The 20,287-nt window shown below is 35.5% G+C and overlaps 1 protein-coding gene across 1 annotated transcript in view; it reads left to right on the top strand.

Moving 5' to 3' along the window:
- The window catches only part of LOC105386581 (muscarinic acetylcholine receptor gar-2), a 41,206-nt gene continuing 20,919 nt past the window's right edge, over window positions 1-20,287 (top strand). Inside the window, exons 1-2 of the mRNA XM_048623049.1 lie at window positions 1-212; window positions 17,690-17,816. The gene's annotated coding sequence lies outside the window, so the exon portion shown is untranslated. The remainder of the gene's footprint in view (window positions 213-17,689; window positions 17,817-20,287) is intronic.

Below are 20,287 nucleotides of genomic sequence, written 5' to 3'. Positions count from 1 at the left end.
TCGCGCCCGCCTCGTCGTTTCCGCCCGCCCCGCTCGGCGCTCCGCACTCTCTAACCTACATTCGCACGTAAATTTGTATTTCGAACGCTCGAATTCGGAGTTATGGAGCGGATGAAAAAGTAACTTTTGTTAGTGGCCAGCCTTTTTTTTGGAAGATTTAAGTTTAAACTATGTTTTTTCGCATTGGAACTTTGCCGTTTTGCTGTTATGAGGTGAGTTCGTTGTTTCAACTACCTAGTTAAATACCAGATAAGTAGGTACCTAGTTAATGAGATAGAAGATCTGTTTATTTATTTAATAATCACCATCATCGTTTCTGCTCTCTTAAAAAAAGCGTACCCCATGAAGAACCGCAAATTGATATATTATTTTTTAAAGTTGTACTTAATACATTTAATTTATAATCATGAATTTTATATGCAGTTTTAGAAATTCATAAAATCATACATTGCGTGTTTATAATAACAAAACTGAACTGTGATAATGATCGCTCTGAATGTCATTAAGGTAAGTATACATGTATAAAGTGGACAGGTACATACGTATTCAGCGTGTCGCGAAAAGGGTATACCTACTATCGTTAGATTTCGTAAGACCACAACGACCAATATATAGAGAAAGTACTCTAATTAGTTTTTTTTAACAGTAACAAATCATGTGTATTTTTTCACACCTAAACAGCGTTTAATTAATCCTAATTAGATTTTTTTTAATACATACGGACACTTTAAGCCATTAATAATAGGCCATGTTTAACCCCACTGTTCCCATACCCATATACATTTTTAAGACATGATAAACATATATAATTTATTATATACTTATAATACTTGGATTATGGCTTCATAAATTTGCGACCACAGCAAACTTACTGTTTCCTTGTTTAATAAAATTATTGTAATCTCTTCAAATGATAATATTAGTTCCACTCTATTCTCACTCTCACTTCTATTCTATTCTTTAAAATTTCAATAGTAATAATTATACGTTTTTAAACAATGTCAAAACTTTTTAAGCAGATTGTAGAACAAAAGTTTAAAGTTTGAAAGCCTGTTGAGTTCGCTTGTACAAACAAAAAGTTTGGCCAGGACACTAACTTTTCTTCAAGGCTATTAATAAGAAACAACCGTTTAATAATTATTATATAATATTTATTGCACAAAAAATTCTTAAAGCACATTACAATAGGCTAATTACAACTTATAATGATGTAGGTATACATACAAATAAATCAAATATTGTATGTAAAACTACCAGGGGGTATAATTTACGTTACGTGGCGTTTTCACAGTCTAAAGTCAGTTTTATAATCTCAGACACAACATAAATTATTGAAAGATTCTGAACGGTTCATCAACAGTCAATTTGAATGATACGTAACAACAACGTCGCAGGACAATTAATTATTGAAGATTTAAAATTTGGCCCCTTTTGCGTTGTTAAAGTGTTGCATGTTGCCAAATCGTCTGTAGTTTAGTGAAAATGATAATTTAAATTACATATTACTTATAATCAAATGAACGGCGTACCCCATCCAGCCTCCGAAACGGACAAAATAATTATACTTGACGTTAATATTGGCGAATAAGCGTAATAGAAAATTGCGTGTCAGTCGTTGAAACATTGATAGCTTGCCGAGTATTATTATCAATCCAGCTTTAACTACGACGAAACAGATGAGGCGATGCCCGAAGTTATGATAAAGTCAATATTAGCTTGAACCTCGGTTGGAACTAAGCACTGGAACTTTGTTTGATTGAACTAACGGTCCTTATCGCACTTAAGTCCGTTTAGTACCGAGTTAAGCATGACAATATTAATGAATATCGTATACTTGGAATAAGATGGGCGCAAGTATATAGTAAGAAAAGACATTAAGTATAAACATAAAAATGCGTCATTGGATTTTAACCGACTTCCAAAAAAAGGAGAAGGTTCTCAATTTGTCTGTATGTACCTATGTTTTTTAAAAGTATTTCTATGATTGTAACTTTCTCTTTCTCATTTGTTTAAGGCCAAAAAAAACTAGCTAACCCGTCCATTTTAATCCCACCACGCCATCCTAACATCCAACTTGGAGAATACAAAGTTTGCCGTAGACGCCGCAACTGCGTACACGCCTAGAGCCTGCGGTTTTATAACGGTCTCTGTTTAGCTTAGCATTTAAGTGAAGCACTTCGTCATATTTAGGCTTACGGTAAGTTTTCCCGGCTCGCTATAGCTCTACCTTTGCGGTTGCGCTTTGAGTATTTTGCCTGAAAAATTTCGAGTTTTGCTCAGATCATTCCGAGGTAGAGTTTTGAAATGATAAAATAATGTTTCGCTATGGATTTACATAGTTCTATTAGTCTAAAGACCAATATACAGTGTAGTGTGGCTGCTACGGTAACTGTTACTGGCAAAAGGTGAAGTGAAAAGTGTGTGTTTTTAAATTACTTACTTGAAATGGTTCTCAAAATTTGCGAACGTTAGGAATTCACAAGATGGTCAAATAATTCCTCACTTTACTGGGCATAAAATCATATGATTTTTTATTCACATACCGGCGACCCGTGAAGGAATTTCAATATAGAAATAAAAGAGATGCTTCACAAAGTACACAAACACATACACAAACACACAGATACACAAACACACACATACAAACATTCCACGCACGAGTCGTAGATAGTAGACCTAGTAATCACTTACTCTAATGAGAAAAATATACGAACAAAGAAAAATATATACCTACGGTACACTTTCCAATATCTTTTGTATTGTTGCTTAATTTCCTATTGTATTATGTGTGTATTACAGAGCCGACTTACCCAGTACATTATTTACTTGTAAGAAATACAAAACACAGTACGCTCACGATGGGGATAATGTGTTAGGTGTTATTCGGAATTTCCTTTTCACTGCTACTTTTATCATCCGAAGCAAATATGCCTTTACTGGAAGACTTTCGCAAGTTAACGCTTTTTATCAAGCTGTGCTAAATATTCACTGGTGATTATTAGACTGGAGCCTAATTTGGTATACAATTGTTGGAGTTAAATGAAAAAAATATAATTTGTTAATCTTCTTTAAAAGTTAAGTATTGCTCATTTCACGCTGTTAATAACACGTAAACCACTTTTCAGGACATACATAATTATATCTGCCTAACTCCAGTTGGAACATCCGACGAATGCTCGCGCATAGCCAGAGGGCCAAGTGTAGGTTTTTCTTAACCGATCGAGCAGTGAAAATCGACTCAAATTTGTATGTCTCGGAGCTAGTGCATATAATGTATACCGCTAGGTCGTAACTCTCCCGCGCAATCACAGAATAATTCGTTATTTATTTTATTTTATTTCAAATGGAAAACTTACGGCTATTTTGACAAAAACACGCATAAATAATAGACAACAGAGAGCCAATTACAAGTTTTAATATAATAACTAGTACCTAGGCACGATCATTGCAATATCAATTCGCGTAAACTCCTCACTACTCGATCGGGGTAAAGAGTCGCACTCTCCATGCAGACACTCATCTCGAGTTCGTTATACGAGCACATAGTGGTTCAAGTGTGATTATGTTTCTGCCCCTGAATCCATTATACGGCGGCTAATCCTATTTCAGTCACAGCAATCTACGCACGAACCTATGCTTAATATACTACCCATGTACAGTCAGCAAAACATTGACTTATATATCAGCAAAATAACTACTTTGGCCCAGCCCACTTTAATTTAATGATCGACTGACGGGTGATATGTGAGATGGACAATTTTTTACCTATGGAGATTGTTTAAGTGTATCGAAATAATATTCGATTCGAGCGGTGGTAGCTCAGTTGGGCAAGCACCCGCTTCTCACGCAAGAGATACGGGTTCGAATCCCGGCGATGACATCTACAAATGAGTTTTTTTAACTTAAGTACAATGAATACCATCGCTCTTATGGTGAAGGAAAACATCGTGAGGAATCCTGCATATCTAGATTTAGCACATCTAAATATGTGAACCCACCAACCCGCAGTGGACCAGCGTGGTGGGAAATGGCCCAGGCTTAGGAAGGCAATTTTAAATTAGACCTTGGGGATATGCACAAAGGTTTCACTCGAGAGAGCCAGGTGCAGGTACTTATACCCCCACACAGAATAGAATAGAATAGAATAGAATATTCGATTCATATATCATCCGCCTAAACAGCTTAGCGCAAATGGAGTTGGATCGGCCTTACCCTGCGTAGAGACCAAAATCACATTCCAAGACAGGCTCTTGACTGGAATCCGCAAGGCAAGCGAAAGCGAGGCCGCCCTAAACAAACCTGGCGCCGTTCAATCGACGCGGAGATGCAGGACGAGGAGATGATGTGGTCCGAGGTGAAGCTCGCTGCCGTAAACAGACAGAGATGGAGAACCGTTGTGTCTGCCCTTTACTCCAGTGGGGGGTCATAGGACGCCAAGAAGAAGATATCATCCGCCTATGAGTCTCAGGATCAAACTGTTTGCGTGGCACATATATCTTTGGCTGACTGTATGTTGTACGTAATGTATATTGCATGTGTTTACCAATTTCAAATGGAGTTGTGACAGAAATCAAAGCTGCGGTGAATATGGTTTACGAACGAGTTATTTCCAGGCTTTTCAGCCCTGCTTATATCTGTCGGGGAACCGATGGGCGTAATAGGGAATATGAACGTGATTCAAATAAAGGCCAAATATGATTTTCAATGAACTTGGTTATTTCAAAATTATACATCCATCAATATTTTTGATTATCTACCGCACCATTTTTAAAATGAAAACAAAAACGCTCAGTAACACATTCCAATCGCCCAGTATACAATATGCATACTTACTACTCTGTGTAAAAAGTATCGAGACTAGATCAATAAAACAAAAAATGTTTGTTATTCGTCCAAATTTATTTTATTACCTTGAAAGTATGCTCTTTCAGAAACTATACAAATATGCCAAAAAATTATCCAAACATCACAATTTTTTTAAACCCTGTTTCCAGAGTTGTGTTTATTACTCGCGGCGATTTTTCCTTATTGTCTTCTATCGTTTCCTATATAGGCTATATAGGTAGACCGTAGACCCTATACTGACTATTAAAATATACGGACAGAAATAGAGTAAAGGTCGACATTAGTCCCTTCGTGCAAATAGGCATTAGAATCACAGACAATCATCAATTAGATCATTATACTGAATGATGCAAAAACAAATGTTTTGTAATCCGGAAGGGGCGGGGCTTATACAACTTTTCTTCCAAACAATCCACAACTGGTTTACTATTACTTAGGTATCATAAATTCGTTAAATGTGTAACTTACTAATGACCTGTTTTAATTTTCCTTTATCCGTATCAAAATCCTTAAGATTGATCATCAATCTGTTTCTGTAGATTAGATTAGATTAATAATATAATTTGGTGTTATGTACTTTAAGTACATTAATATAGTACCATGCCCGTTTATAATACTACTAAAAGAAAATAATATAATATATATTATTCATTCAATTTCAGGTACATTAAATAACCAGGGCGTAGTAGATATAATAAGTATATGTTATACTACAAATAGTCTCCTACTACAGCAATAACTATTGAATTTTCTGCAAGTAAATTCAATCTTCAAGTCCCAACTTCACTCTGAGCGTACTTCCGATAAGACAATCTGTATCTCTATTGGGTTTACCTCCAGCCATTGCTTTGTAGATTCGGGTCACAGCCACGTATCTCATTCGAAAGGGAACGGAAATGGATCGGTTGTGGCGATAATACAGAGGCCCAATAATTTATTGGTGTAACCTATGTGTATCGGGAGCGCAGGGATAAAATGGAAATAACTTTGTATTGTACGGAACACTGCACACAACGATATTGTATTACAAACTAGATGGAGTGTCAGTGTAAAAGAAATGACTCTACAAATCATTGACAAAGGAATAAAGAGAGGACATGGCATATCCACGAAAAAAATGCGCCTACCTAAACTTTGGTGTCAATTAAAATGGCGGCTTTTTTCTTGAAAAATGTAAACAAACGGGAACACCCAAATATTCCGAAAAACCTTTTTCCGAATTTGAAAACACCGAATATGTAATTAACGAAATATTGCAATACCGATTTTTTAAAATGCCGAATTCTAAAAATCACGTAAATTACAATTTCGAATATTATAATCACGAAGATTTGTTATTACGATTGTCAAATACACGAACGTTAAAAAATACGATTACTCAAGCATACGAAAAATAAAATACCGATTTATTATAATCACGAAAAATTCAAATCCCGATCGAAAATGTGATAATTCGTGATTTTGACAAAAAAACCGTAAACGTCTTAAAAACCTTAGACCCAAAACCTAAAGATAGGTGCGACGACGAGCAAAGCGAGGAGGAGCGTGTTAGGTGCACATAGATATCGAAAAACAAAGCGGAGCGCAGCGAAGCGGAGCGGAGCGTTTCAAATATAGAGCAAAACAATTGCTCGGAATTTTATGGTGTTTAACCTTAAAAACCTTAGGACCTAAATCTAAAGATAGGTGCGACGACGAGCAAAGCGAGGAGGAGCGTGTTAGGTGCACATAGATATCGAAAAACAAAGCGGAGCGCAGCGAAGCGGAGCGGAGCGTTTCACATAATATAGCTTAAAAAATATTGTTAAATTGTATACGGATTATGGTGTTAATAAACACACTGTTCTTAATAACTATTTCTTGTTAACTAAGATACATTCGGGAATTTGTATTTTCGGAATATTAAAACTTCGGGATTCGTAATTTTAACAATTCATTATAATAAAAGGTCGTACTTTTAAAACATCGAAATAATAATATTCGGAAAATTGACTTTCGTGATTTTAATAAATATGTTGTTTGAAATTTCGTTTATTGACTATTCGTAATTTTCGTTATTCGGAAACTTGAAATTCGGGATTGTGAATTATTCGGAACTATGAAATTCGTCATTTTAAAAATCGTTATTTTCATATTCGTAAAAAAGTAATTCGGATTTATGTAGTGTACCCGTAAACAAACAAATTGTTTGACAGCTGAAGTACCTTGTGTTTGGATGTCAATCAACATGGCGACCGGTCGCAATGTTGTAATTTTAGGCAAAGACAAAACTACTGTTGTCCTTTTTTTACGTAGGATAACACCAATAAGTTAAAAAGAGACGATGATATATTTTTAAGTACCGATTTTTATGCCAGGTCCTCTCTTTATTCTTTTGTCAATGCTACAAATAGAACAACACTTCTACCACTGAGCTCTTATCTTAATTTGACATCATAGTCATCGCTTTTTTATTAAAGGTACCTATACGATCTTTTATATTTCTAGATGGATGACAACATCTCTTATTCATGTTATGCGTCCACAATCAGCGCCGTCTCATATTTAAATGATTAATTGACAATCGATGAAACCGTATTTGCAATTCAGCATGGAGCGATACTAATTAATTATTCGATATTAAGTGGAATCGGATATAAAGTTCACAAATTATTCTGTGCGCTGCATAAAATGTATTAATGAATGTTAGGAGTTATTGAATTCAATATTGTGTGTGTGTGTCTGACAGACAGGTAATTGGCGTGAGTTAGGTTTAATATTAAGTATAGGTAGGTACATTCATAATTTAGGTATCAATATTTACGTGAAGCCATACATACATGCATATTATTACTTTATTAGTAAGTATATTCTAGTGTTTATAGGTATTTTAACAAATTATCTTTGTCCTCTTAGTCTATCGCACTACCTATCACTTTCTCCACAACACCCAAGGTTAACTGGAAGAGAATGCCATTAGGATTAAGTTCACCTATGTACAAATTTATTATGTGCAATAAAAAATTTAATAATAATAATGCATTCAATGACGTAATGATTTTTATCAATAGGTGGTGCAACACTGTCCTTAAGATAATAATTGTTCCTTACTATTAGCTACTCACAATATCCCTACCATAACTAAACTATTATGTACACTGTCTGGCAATGAAATAGTTCCACTGATATAACACTAAATTACTCCTAAACGGAAAATGCTAGCTTAATTACGCCTTCTGCAATATTGGAGAATATTTAATTGCGAATCAGAATATTGCCATGAAAAAACTTAAATACTGTAATAAAAATATAAATTTAAAAAAGGGGGCATTAGGCAAGTAAAACAAAATCTCTAATTATGCGTTTATTAGGTGTAAACGTGGTATTTTGATAACTCAGTACTTGATGTTTCCTCCATAAAGCTTCGACGCGATTGGGCATGCTGAATACCAGATTCTTTAGCATATGCTGAGGAATATTCTCCCATTGTTTGATGAGCGCGTCTTTCAAGCCACGAAGTGTAATTGGAGGTGGATCTCGTCTCTATCAGGTCTGTCAAGCTCGTCCCAAGCACGCTCAATGGGATTCAAATCGGGGCCCATTGCTGGCCATTCCATTTTGTGGATATATCTTAGGAGATATTAAGGTGTTTGTCGGCATTTTGTGGGTGGAACTATTTCATTGCCCGGCAGTGTATTTCTAGATGACTCTATGTGTTTTCCTAACGTGTACGCTCCGAGCGTTCAAAATATTTGTTTCATTTCTTTATTATTATTTAATATAACTGATACACAGCTGCTGAGAATAACCGAGAGGGGCGATCTTATTAAGCCATCATTTTGAGGACAGTCTCAGATGGGCAACCCCAAAATTACTATTACATACATGCAACATATTATGTAGGATTGTAGATAATTAACTTGTACTTCATGAAAATATGGAACGTTATGAGGTTTAATGAGTTGGACTCGCACAAGAAGTTTTCCGTACCATTATCATTACCATCTATCATAATCCTAACTAATCCTAATCCTAACTAATATTATAAATGCGAAAGTAACTGTGTCTGTCTGTCTGTCTGTTACTCTTTCACGCCAAAACTACTGAACGGATTTGAATGAAATTTGGTATACATATGGTCTAGACCCTGACAAAGAACATAAGCTACTTTTTATCCCGGAATTCCTACGGGAAAACTTTTTAAGGCGAAGCTAAGCTCGCGGGAAAAGCTAGTAATTAATACATTTTACATTTTCGCTAACAAAACTAGATTTTTAAATGTATTTTTATTTTATTGTTTTAATAAAACCTCTGTAATAGAGAAAATAATTAAAATGATACAGGCTTTTCTGATTTAGCAAAAAAACTCTAAATTCATAGGGCCTTACCACAAAAACTTAGACAGTTTTTAACAGGTGTTTAGCGCTGTCAAACGCCTACAAAATCTGTCAAATTTCATTTTAAACACTCGTTAAACAGTGTTTACAGTTTTTTGTGGCAGCACAGATAAAATCTAATAACATCAACATCAATTCAAAGGTGAATTCATGATCACGCAGAACCAAATAATATTGTCAGCAATAATTTTCTCATATTCTAATGAACTTCGAATCAATTATTCAATATTCTGACTTCGGAATTAGGAGGATTCAGTTGATATTGGAAAATTATTCTACAATTTAATGAAATATGACTTAGACATAAGACTTATTGATTCAGCTGGTTTCTAAGTTTCTATTACGTACAGTGTGAGTGGTGAGAGCAAACTAAATTGATCTATTATTACCACTACAGGCTTTAAGTTTATCTTATAGATTTTAGAAATATTAGTCATTTTCGTGAGCTCTCACCGGAACAGATAAGTTTGTGGCACTATAGATGAATTTCATAATAACAAGAGTCTCTTTGGCATCTTCTTCTTCGTCGGTGGTTAACACGCTAGTGGAATATGGTTTGTCCGATTAGTTTTCAGTGGCTGACTGCCCGGTGTCGAGGGTATGCCGGAAGTATACAGGGTGTTACAAGGTGTTGTAGGTTTCGGCTTGGTATACCCTTTTTGCAACACCCTGTATAAGCATTGATTTAACAATATACGAACAAGATGGTGTGATCACATACAAAATCAAAACAAAAAACCGTTTGCATTTTGTTTACTGTCAAACCATTTTTAGTTCAACCTAATAAGTAACCTAAACTAAGTCGAGGGATACAATACTCCGTCTAGGCATTCCTCATCCAGCAACAACAAGAAAAAACTTTTTTTTTTTTAAACTTATTCTAACTTTAACTTTATATTGAATTAGGTTGTTTCTTCAAGTGTTCTCAACTCGGGGTGTAAATTCAGTTACAGTTCGTCCTTTCAGTGAGAGCCTTCCTGAAACAAACCACATACGGAATATTTTATTTAGATGTCGTACGAATTCCTTTGAGTAAACTAAGTTTGGTAACTGTTGGACCTGAATAACAGAACGGTGGAGTACCTCGGTACTTACTACAAATGTAAATAACCTACCTAGATATTCTGATTTCATTAGTCGATGTGCGGACGAGAAGGGGTGCTGTATTTTTTGTAAACACAGTATAAAAAAATCATTGATTTGATGATTAACAGTATCATTTTTTTTTTTACAAATATGTTATTAAAAAAACATAATTAAACTGAGTTAAATAATTAGCATAATAACAAAAACATAATTAAACCAACTGTGTAGGTAATAGTAGTAATGCAGACTATAATATGCACTACTTATATCCCAACTAATTATGGAACAACCAACAGTAATTTTATGGTACGTACATAGAGATAATAATGTACTTACATGCTTATACTAATAATAATAATATTATTATTATGTTTGCTTTGCTGAAATCAGACTCCCTCCACCCTCCACAAGCGTAAATTTAAACAGCGATATAATAATTTATCTCTAGACTCTACCAACCCGATACATAAGTAGCTATAGATATACTTACTGTTAAGTAATACCACGATAAACCGATAACAAAAAAAACAATATTTTTGAAAATACCGATAGTAAAAGTATAATATAAGGTGAATTTTATCGTTACACGGCGGTAAATGTACCCGACATCGACATTCCATACTGAAAATTGGAAATTATGTGATGTATCCTTTCAACGAGATCATCACTTACATATACCAGATTTAAGTTAGATCAACTCAAATCACAAATTATTATAAATTTTCTCTCATATTCCTATAAAACACCCCCACCTGTTCCCCCTATTTAGTTGTGCTGCGTCTGACAACTCATTCAGTGAATGACTTGAAGCCGGCACAATGCGAGCTATATAGAAACAAGATAGGCTGAGCGGCTACAATGCCCGTGCCTGTTTGCCGCCGACACGGCATCGATTTCTGCCCCACAATACCGCTACAGTAGCAGTAGGAAAGCAGTAGCCTGATCCCTTAGATTAACAATATACGTAGATGGTGTGTCAGATACAAAAACAAAGCAAAAAACTGACGGCAATTTGTTTGCTGTCAAACCGTTGTAAGTTCAATCTGATGACAACCATCGTAACGCTATGAATAAAGTCACAAATCTTCCCACCGAAATACAATAAGTCAGTATATATAAGTGGGGTGTTATTTGTCGATACTTTTCTTTTGCACTGATTCTCCATCGTGTTTGTATAATGTTAATCTAAGCCTGAATATGTAATTACCCATTGGCGCTTGCCCAAAATAAACTTTATATTAGCTTTATATGGATGTAACGACTGCTTAACTCATGGTTGAGGTACAGACAGGGTTGTGATTATGATTGAGTTCTATGTTCAGGGTATAATTAAATTACGCAGGTCTTAGATAAACAATACGCAGGTAAATAGTGTGTGCGTGCACTGGTCTCTTATTTTAATTTTTTCACTTCTGAGTGTACGTATTGCAGCTAGCTGTCTTTGTATTGTTTTTACATAGAAAAATATTGAAAAACGAACCTGTCCAAATCCTAATCCGTTTCACGTATCTGCGTATGTTTGTTTTATAAACGCAAACCTAGTAGTGGGGTTGTAAATACAAACCTAGTATGTGTTTTCCTAACTATAAATCTCTACGCAAATTCTTAAGAGAATTCTTAAATAAAATTTGTTTAGAATGACCCCCTGAGTCACCCCCTTTTGGCTTACATCCTTTTTAATACTCTACACCTATAAGGTCTGACAACAATCTGAGACGACCATTCATGACCTTTGGCGCTTTAGCCACTCTACTCCATGCAACATTCGGTGTGTAAGATGAAGAAATATGTAACAAAGCTAGCTTCTTTTTATATCTCTGATGCATACCAGCCTTTCCACTCTGAAAGCCTGGCATAGCTTCGGGCTACTGCGCCTGTATTGGTAGAATATATGTACCACGTTCAGCGTACACATATGCAATTTCCGACTGCTAGGCAAAAATGCGAGCATCTACAGGCTGGAATTTTATGAATGATCGAGCAAAGGCCAGCTTAATGTAAGCAAGACTTATGTTAAAGATAACCAATCATAACAAATTGACCATTTTCATTTTTGTATTGTAAGCCTGTACTTTTAAAAATGTATTGTACTGTAGTATTGACTAACTCACAGTTGAACAAGGTTATTCAATTGATAACAGCTACTTCCATTCGCAGATAAGTTATAAATAGATGGGAATCAAACGATATTATAACCTGTCATCTGGTTCATCCTAATACTAACTATCCTAATCCTAACTATATAATATTATAAATGCGAAAGTAACTGTGTCTGTCTGTCTGTCTGTTACTCTTTCACGCCAAAACCACTGAACAGATTTAAATTAAATGACAATGGGCAGATTGGGACCACCCTCCAATAGCATTAAGACTAACATCGTTGGATAGGTCTTGTCAATAGGAATAACTTTTGCTATGACAGCTTTGTTGTCACAGTTGTCCGTTCAGAGATATTTGACTTATAAGTTCCGATACTCGTCAGTTCATCTTACTGCTATTGGAGGCTGGACCACCCTCCAATAGCAGTAAGACTAATGTCGTTGGATATGTCTTGTCACTAGGATTAACTTTTGCTTTGACAGCTTTGTTGTCACAGTTGTCCGTTCAGAGATATTTGACTTATAAGTTCCGATAGTCGTCAGTTCATCTTACTGCAAAAATACATTGCGGGTTGGCGGTAATTAATAATACAATTGCTTGTTAGCTGCCATTTTCTTAATAAGCGTGACAGGTGAACTGTCACTTAACAAAGAGGTCACCATATACGATGACCACAAACACAACACTCCTCCACCATTAATTTTAAAACTACATTTTATCCTATCGGAACTTATATGTCATAAATCTCTGAACGGACAACTGTGACAACAAAGCTGTCAAAGCAAAAGTTATTCCTATTAACAAGACCTATCCAACGACGTTAGTCTTACTGCTATTGGAGGGTGGACCATCCTCCAATAGCAGTAAGATGAACTGACGACTATCGGAACTTATAAGTCAAATATCTCTGAACGGACAACTGTGACAACAAAGCTGTCAAAGCAAAAGTTATTCCTATTGACAAGACCTATCCAACGACATTAGTCTTATTGCTATTGGAGGGTGGTCCAGCCTCCATTAGCAGTAAGATGAACTGACGAGTATTGGAACTTATAAGTCAAATATCTCTGAACGGACAACTGTGACAACAAAGCTGTCATAGCAAAAGTTATTCCTATTGACAAGACCTATCCAACGATGTTAGTCTTAATTCTATTGGAGGGTGGTCCAGCCTCCAATAGCAGTACGATGAACTGACGACTATCGGAACTTATAAGTCGAATATCTCTGAACGGACAACTGTGACAACAAAGCTGTCAAAGCAAAAGTTATTCCTATTGACAAGACCTATCCAACGATGTTAGTCTTATTGCTATTGGAGGGTGGTCCCAGCTCCCATATATTTTTGCCCATCCTCTTTTGGTATACATATGGTCTAGACCCTGAGAAATAACATAGGCTACTTTTTATCCCGGAATTCCCACGGGAAAACTTTATAAAGCGAAGCAAAGCTCGCGGGAACAGCTAGTCACTTATAAAATTCGCCCCTAGTGCGGCCGTGTTTGCGTGTATTTGCATTGCTTATTTGTCTGGCTTCCTGATTCGAATTCAGATTCAGAAAGTGGTCCAATATTTAACGTCCTGTTTCCGATCCGGCTGCTTTCGGATAATTGCGCACACAGAGGGTGGCCCATTTATCAGGTATCAGTATCACATAATGTGTATTTGAAAAAAAAAATGATCTAGCCTTTACTTTTTAATTGCACGAATAAACTAGACCAGCATAATGCTATTTCTGAAATAAATATACAATAAAAAGTTACTAACTAGGTATTAATTGTATGCTTTAATTTGTTAGTAAGAAGGGTTTTATCATCCTAACTAATATTATAAATGCGAAAGTAACTGTGTCTGTCTGTCTGTCTGTCTGTCTGTCTGTCTGTCTGTCTGTTACTCTTTCACGCCAAAACTACTGAACGGATTTGAATGAAATTTGGTATACATACGGACTAGACCCTGGGACAGAACATAGGCTACTTTTTATCCCGGAATTCCCACGGGAAAACTTTTTAAGGCGAAGCGAAGCGCGCGGGAACAGCTAGTATTTTTTATAAATTTCTTAAAAAACACCGCGACAATCTGATCGGAATGAAGCTCAAATCCTTGCATCAATCCTGCATAAATCATCGGATCACTCTATCATGCCTAAAGAGGGTTAAAGCTATAAAATCTTGTTACGAAACCCCTCGAGCAAAAACAGCTTACACGGATCATAAACGCTAAGCCCCTATCATCCCAGCCGGCACACTTCCCCGCATAAACATAGTATGGAAACCTAGTATACATTTACTGACACAAGGTCCTATCTAGATAAGCATGTAAAAGCTAAAGGTACTGAATGACCTTCAAGGTTTATTTTGAGACTAGCAGTGGCGGGTGTATCGGAGCTCTCACTGCGTTGAATTACTCACGCTATTTTCAAACAGATAGAAAAGGGTAAGTTAGACGATAGAGTGAATAAAGGTTACTTTGTTTACTTTGCGTGTGAAACTCGAGACGAGGAATCTAGCCTTAAGTAATGTTGCTTTGAGAATTGACACTAAGTATGTATTAGGGCATACAACGTTTTGCAACAGTCTTACATAAGCCTAATGGGGGTTAGCCTCAGGGGCTCCTTCTGAACAACTTGTTTTGTACTACTTTCACAAGAAGTATTTACCATTGGGATTTCTAAATAATATTCCAATTAAGTAATTAAAAAGTCACCTGAATTATACATGTAAAGTTTATCTAATATAAGTAAACACTTTTGCAACACCCAGTCAAAAATATCGGTGATTTCAAAAGTTCATTTCGTGAGCCATAGCAAACCGCAACACCGAATCACAAATAGTTTTTAAGGGTTTGACAGCACTAAAATTAAAGTTTCTGTCTTCAGATCAGTGTCGACATCATCATGGTCGTTGTCGTAAAGTGACTCGGTAATAGTTCCGTCGCATCTTCTGAGCAGAGGTTGCGTGCGCTATCTCACTAAAGGATGACGGAATGTTGATACATCACCGTGACCCTTACTGTTTTTTCCTGAGCTACCCTTTTGAGCCAAGCGATAAATTTTATTCCAGTGAGTAAAGTTCTCCAACAAATGGCCGTCATGTCTAGATTTATACCTTGTCTTGTAACTACTGGATTTATTTACTGAAGAATAATCGAAGGCAGCGATATTTTCAAATATAAATGTAACTTGTGCAAAAAAACAACAGTCTGACTGCTACAGTTTCAAGATTGCATATTGTGATGCAATGAAATTCATACAACTGAAACCTAAAGGAAGAAAAACGTTAATTCTAAGTGAGTTACTCATGAGTACTAAGTGCAAAGTAATATAAAATCTCGACAGGTCGCCACAGATGACTACTCGCAATCGATAGGTTTGCGTGATTTAACCAAGGTAAGTAAAACGACTTTTTCCACCATGATGTCAAGTGTGAAGAATGAAAGAATTGTTTTATTGGGATTACAAATGTAACAAAAGCGGTTAAGTAAGTTGAAAAGGCGTGAAGAAGAACGTTTTGAAAATTCGTGAATACTAAATAACTTTCTCCATAGAAACTTTGTTGGTCACGTTACGTTTCACTATGGAGAAGTATAAAATATAGAATAGAATATCATATCAGTTTTGATAATGTATTTACCACCGTTTAATTCCTATGTTAATTTTATTCATTACGTAATAAATAATTTTGATCTTTATCTTACATTTATCTAATAATGACTGATAATATCATAGGTACCTACATATTCTGAGACCACTAATTTACAAGTAATATCTGATGGTTTCACAACTGAGACCGTCAGGTTAAACAGAACTTATGTATGACATCCAGCGCTGTTAATGGTGTTAAAGATAAGCATAATTGATGTCAGCGCAACCGCAGCGTCTCACACTACCAAATCTAATTTGCAGGCATCCTTCCTTTTTAATCTATAACGATCTATGCTTATTATCTAGCTATTTATTTTTATTTATTTATTTATGTAAAAAAAATCTGCTTCTTATTTGCCATTTACTTAGCGCCTATCAAAACCATGAATAGTATAAATTTGTTGTAGCAAATTATGGCAAAATTGAGACTCAGAGAGCCAAGTACCTACTTACCTAACATTCTTAAATTTAAACGCAAACGTCCTTCCATTTGAAATCATTATTTTATATTACTTTAATGTGCCTAATAAATCAGAAATTAATTACAAAAGCGTAACACGTCTGTATAAGTCACGCACACCGGAACACCAAAATACCCAATGGGCAGTATTATTCCGAATACATCTTACAATAAACCCACAACAAGCTTTGTCACGAGGGTACACCCGAGTCCGCGTTGTTCTATGTTTGTCACTAAAGACATTCAGTGACTGTGATTCACAATGTGCACTGAAGCGAAGCCTGTTGTGGATCTCCGTCCTCCATGCTCCATGCCTGAGAACTAAAGTTCAAGGAAATGGAAACCCTCGCTTCGGTTAGTGTTAATGTTAATCACCCGGATGTCCACCTTAGAGTGATTCCACACGAGCGTCGAGCGTTGTGCGTTGCGTTAGCGCTACGTCAATGACGCTCCGTCATTTACAATTATAACTACACTAGCTGTTCCCGCGAGCTTCGCTTCACCTTTAAAAGTTTTCCCGTGGGAATTCCGAGATAAAAAGTAGACTATGTTCTTTCTCAGGGTCTAGACCATATGTATACCAAATTTCATTCAAATCCGTTCAGTAGTTACACAGTTACTTTCGCATTTATAATATTAGTTAGGATAGGTCTGTACACTCGCGAGCAATTAAAACATCCAGTGAAATAGCACCAAATTACTCCTATGCTGAAAACGCTAGCTTGATGACGCCGTCTGCCGTATTGAAGTATAATATTTAACAGCGCATCAGAATATTACCAACTTAAAACATAAAATATTGTGTGAAGTTTTTCATTGCTCGCAGTAGGTATACTTTTTTGAGACATGTTCTCCTTTTTCACGATTTTATGGTAAGTTCCGGTGACTGAGTTTCATCAATTATAATAATAAAGCAATCAAAATGAAATACTTACATAATATCGGTATCTAATTATCAGAATAAGTGCCAATTTCTCCATTCTCGGTTAGAGCATAACCAGGGAATAGTGGTTAACTTTTGATACATCTGTCATGAATTTTATATGGAGATGACGTTTAATTTATAAATCAATCCCTGTCGGTTAGATGCGACCGACCATGGAGAAATTGGCACTAAGTAGGTTTCAATTTGATTTGGTAAATGTCATGAATATTCTAAACTTAAATGTTTATTCACAGATGATCCAGCAGTGACGCGGGAGTGAGGCAGCTGCGGCAAAATGGCGGCGTCGGTACTTCCGGTCTCCGCCGGCCACTTCCGGCAGATAGCGCCTTGCAGCACCTATTCTTTTACACGCATTTAAAGGTATCACATGCATAATTATTGAAAAAAATCAACAAATTTAACACGGAGTACCTAGTTTAGTTTAAGTCTAGAGTCAATTCTATGAATTTGACGTTTTCAGCAAATTAGTACAGAAATGTTAAAAAAAACATCGGTATTTTTCAAAAGTTTATTTGTCAAAGTAGTTTAGAATTGTCTACTTATTTAACCCCTAATTGTTACAATGCCTCTTTTACCTCAGACACACCAACTATTATTTTTTTGTTTTAACATAATACCTAATATGAATGAAATTGTTTAATAGTTTTTTATAAGCGGATGTTATGTAGGTATTCATACAGCTATTGAATTTTAAAGTGAGTACTTATTTTTGCAGCACGTATATTTAACAATCAAATAAAATTGCTGCACTGTTGACAAGTCCGTGTTAAATACTTTTTTGTAGCTAGATACCCGTATATATACTCGTATCTTATTCATACAATTTCTCCTTTGCCCATTTAGATAAGTTTTCCGCTATTTTGGATAAGCCGGTATTCATAAAGTGGAGAAGATTGTATTTTTTATCCCTTTATTTATGCCAGTGCTATAAGATGATGATTTCGATGAATATTTCGTTTATATTTCTTTGACGGGAACATATTTGACTTTGAGTAGCTTTTTTGTATATTTTTGAAGCCATCCCGTTTTCGCGTTGTTCTATGATTGAAGCTTATGCTTCTCTTCTACTCTATCTGGAGCATTAATGTGTTAATGCTTCATAGTATGACGTACTTACCTAACTCTAAAAAGAGTTCAGTTCAGCTTGAGAGTGAAAAAACTGTCCTTCAATTTTTTACAGCGACTTGCCTTTACGGTTCGGGCAATTGAGCTGTGGAACTCCCTGCCACTAACTGTACGTAGCGCTAAATCGCCGCCGCATACCTTTAAAATACTAGTCAAAAAATTATTATCTGTCATTGTAGTCCGTGTCTATATGTCTTTTATAATTTGTATAGTATAATTATGGTATTTAATTATATATCTAGTTATTTATGTACATATATATGTATATGTATGGTATGTATTGTTTATGGTATGTATTAAATCATTATAAGTTTATATTAGGCTATTATAAGTAGGTATATAGTTAGTTATAACATTATTTTGTTATTGTTGGTACACCGCTCTCTAATTTGTCACTTTGTTTCCGCTATATAATAATATAAGGTTGCCTGTAAGAGATCGCTCTCAGCGATAAGGCCGCCTATTATACATTAGTTCTAGTCTATGTATAAGTATGTTTTTTGTATGTCTGATTTATGTGGTGTTCAATAAAGCAATATTCTATTCTATTTCTATTCTATTCTTGTCAGATAGACATCTATGTTGCTGATAACGTGTTGGAAAACCCAACGATCGGTTAGTAGCGGTCATAAAATATTTTGTAAAAACATCACTTTTATTATAATGATGTTGCTTTTCATGAGCTTTTCATGTAAGTACGCTAATGACCCTGTCTGTCCGATGTCACCGATACTTTTTTCCTTTAATTTAAAAAATATAGGCAGATTTTAAGGACTTTTAATTCATAATATTATGTCATATAATTACAAAAACATTGTGTTGGTCCATGTTATCAATAGTTTAAATTGGAATCGTTCGGTCAAACTGAAATTCATCAACGTCTTATTTATAAACCTATAGTTTACGTCAACAGTAAAAGCTAGGTTAGTTCGGCGTATAGTGCCACAAACTTATCTGTTCCGGTGAGAGCGAACTAAATTGGTCCATACCTCATTACTTACTGTACTAATGAATTTCATATTGACATAGATTATATGGACCAATTCAGTTCGCTCTCACCGGAACAGATAAGTTTGTGGCACTATACAATGCTGCGCGTCTCCACAAATTGTCATTTCAGCAACTTTAATGAATGTTTACAGTGTCTATGGCCTCTCCATTTTAGTTCTCTAACGGTGAATAGACATCCATTCATTCGAGGTGACAGTTTGTGGGCTGAATAGCAGCGGCTCAAAGCATTTTGATGGAGGACTTGAGCCTTTGAGACGTGATATTCAAGGGACTCTTAACAAGACACTAGACAAAGATAGAATAGAATAGATTCATAGTCACAAATGAGGTGAACCATATTTTTTTGGGGTACGATAATCATAATGACCATAATAGTAGATCCAGAAACAAATAACAAGTTTTTTTTTTGAAATATGAATCAATTTAATACTTCCTAGTTAATCAATAGTTTTATGAAATTTGCCTCTGTCTTTTTAAAACCTAACAATAACCTAATGGAAACTTTTACCCTGTCATGTCGGTATTTACCCAAGGTCAATGCTACATATTTTTTGTAAATTTTATCAAAGCAACTTATCAAGTTTCCTTCAAAAAGGCTGCTTTTCGTTAGGAAATTTCTCGGCTTTTAGTGAAATTCACCATTTTGTTAGCAATTCCTTTCACAGTTAATCATTTTGTTCTTTGTGTCAAAAACA

This window comes from Plutella xylostella, chromosome 9 (assembly GCF_932276165.1).
Source record: "Plutella xylostella chromosome 9, ilPluXylo3.1, whole genome shotgun sequence".
Lineage (NCBI taxonomy): Eukaryota > Metazoa > Arthropoda > Insecta > Lepidoptera > Plutellidae > Plutella > Plutella xylostella.
The sequence above is the reverse complement of the archived record's forward strand: the minus strand, read 5'-3'. Positions and strand labels throughout refer to the sequence as shown.